This window comes from Sinocyclocheilus anshuiensis, unplaced genomic scaffold (assembly GCF_001515605.1).
Source record: "Sinocyclocheilus anshuiensis isolate Anshui unplaced genomic scaffold, SAMN03320099.WGS_v1.1 scaffold1242, whole genome shotgun sequence".
In the NCBI taxonomy this organism is placed as follows: Eukaryota; Metazoa; Chordata; class Actinopteri; order Cypriniformes; family Cyprinidae; genus Sinocyclocheilus; species Sinocyclocheilus anshuiensis.
The window spans coordinates 84076-86604 of record NW_015554140.1 but is presented as its reverse complement, the minus strand read 5'-3'; positions in this window follow the sequence as shown (position 1 = coordinate 86604).

Below are 2529 nucleotides of genomic sequence, written 5' to 3'. Positions count from 1 at the left end.
CACATTGTGCAGAGGACTCAACTGGTTCCTGTGGTCTTGTCCCGGTGGCCGTCTGGGAGACAAGGTCTTCACTGGTGATCTGTCTCTGGAGCTCATCTAGTTGTCCTGATCTCCGCTGACATTCAGGGCAGTAGAGGTCCTCTCTAGGTGCTGATCCACCATCTGATCTGGATACAGACTGGATCCGGGTGACTGCAGTGACCATCTGATCTGGATACAGACTGGATCTGGTCGCTACAGTGACCTCGGAATGAGAAAGAAACAGAGTAATATTAGCATAAATGTCATTCTTCTAAAGATGTAGGAAGTACATCGGGTGTTATGGGAAGTTTTCCCGGTTCCGGGTTGACCTAATTAATGCAGCCTAACAATCCTTTAACGGATTTGAATATTAGAAATGTGTAAGTGTGTTATGTGTAAGCAAGGTTAAAGAGATGGATCTTTAATCTGGATTTTAAACTGCAAGAGTGTGTCTGCCTTCCGAACAGTGTTAGGAAGATTATTCCAGAGTTTGGGCGCTAAATAGGAAATGGACCTGCCACCCGCAGTTGATTTTGATATTCTAGGTATTATCACCTTGAGGTCATGAACGCATGAATTAGCGTTTCTGCATTTGCATTTTTCCATCTTAAAAATATATCTAAATTACGACCTATGCTCTCAATGTCAGTTTTACAAATTCTAGAAACGTGGCTTTCAAAGGAAATATTGCTATTAAATTTTAATTTTTTTAAATATTTAAATTGATATGTTCGACAGGCCACGAAGTTATATAGAGCTGAGTGTCTCCCAGGGCTAACATGTAAAGCGTGAAAAGTAAGCACAAATCAATAGAATGTGGACTCGTACACATGGTTTATTTTACCTCATCTAGTGTACTGATTTATTATAGGCTTTTTATTATATAAATTATTACCAAAGACTTAAGCAATCTCTCTGTCTTCATTATGACAACAGGTAAAACAAATTAAAAATATTATAACTACATATCTCTGACCATTTTTCATTACATTTAAACTACATTTTGTTAACTGTGTGCCACCAACCCCTATACCGGTTACTTTTAGACAAATTCTACACTCCCTTTCACCCTCCCATCTTTCCTCTGTAGTATCCTCCTCTCTTCCCTCACCTACCCATTTCTCATCTCTGAATGTGAATGCAGCAACTGACACTTTATGCTTTAATATCTCTCAATCTCTCCTACACTCTTACCAGCACTCACACACATCATCAATACATCTCTTCTCACAGGCACCCTCCCCACTGCATTCAAGCAGGCTCGGGTAACCCCACTGCTCAAAAAACCAACATTAAACATTTAAATTACAGATAGCTACGCTACAGACCTGTCTCTCTCCTTACATTCATAGCGAAAACCCTCGAACGAGTTGTTTTCAACCAGGTATCATTGTTTCTTTCACAGAACAACAAACTGGATGCTAACCAGTCAGGTTTCAGGAGTGGCCATTCAACTGAGACTGCGCTACTGTCAGTCACAGAAGCCTTGCGGATTGCAAAGGCTGATTCTAAATCATCAGTTCTTATTCTGCTGGATCTATCTGCTGTTTTGAAACTGTCAATCATCAGATCCTCCTGTCTGCCCTCTCATCACTGGGTATCACAGGGATTCCACTTCGCTGGTTTGAATCCTATCTCACTGGTAGGTCTTTCAGGGTGGCCTGGGGTATCATTGTTTCTTTCACAGAACAACAAACTGGACGCTAACCAGTCAGGTTTCAGGAGTGGCCATTCAACTGAGACTGCGCTACTGTCAGTCACGGAAGCCTTGCGGATTGCAAAAGCTGATTCCAAATCATCAGTTCTTATTCTGCTGGATCTATCTTCTGCTTTTGACACTGTCAATCATCAGATCCTCCTGTCTGCCCTCTCATCACTGGGCATCACAGGGATTCCACTTTACTGGTTTGAATCCTATCTCACTGGTAGGTCTTTCAGGGTGGACTGGGATGGGGAGGTATCCAAAGCACATCAACTGGTCACTGGGGTTCCTCAGGGATCAGTTCTTGGACCCCTCCTATTCTCCATATACAGTACATCACTGGGTCCCATCATACAGGCCCATGGCTTCTACCATTGCTATGCTGATGACACACAGCGCTATCTCTCATTTCAACCAGATGATCCAACGATAGCTGCACAGATCTCAGGCTGCCTGGCGGACATCTCGGCGTGGATGAAAGAACATCACCTACAGCTCAACCTGGCAAAGACTGAGCTTCTTGCCTTCCCTGCCACTCCGACTCTACACCATGATTTCAACATCCAGATGGGTCCTTCTACAATTACCCCATCAACTTCGGTCAGAAATCTTGGTGTAATCTTTGATGACCAGCTGACCTTCAAAGACCACATTGCAAAGACTGCTCGATCTTGCAGGTTTGCACTGCACAACATCAGAAAGATCAGGCCCTTCTTGTCCAGGCCCTTGTCATTTCTAGGCTGGACTACTGCAATGCTCTTCTGGCTGGACTTCCATAAAGCACAATCAAACCTCTACAAATGATT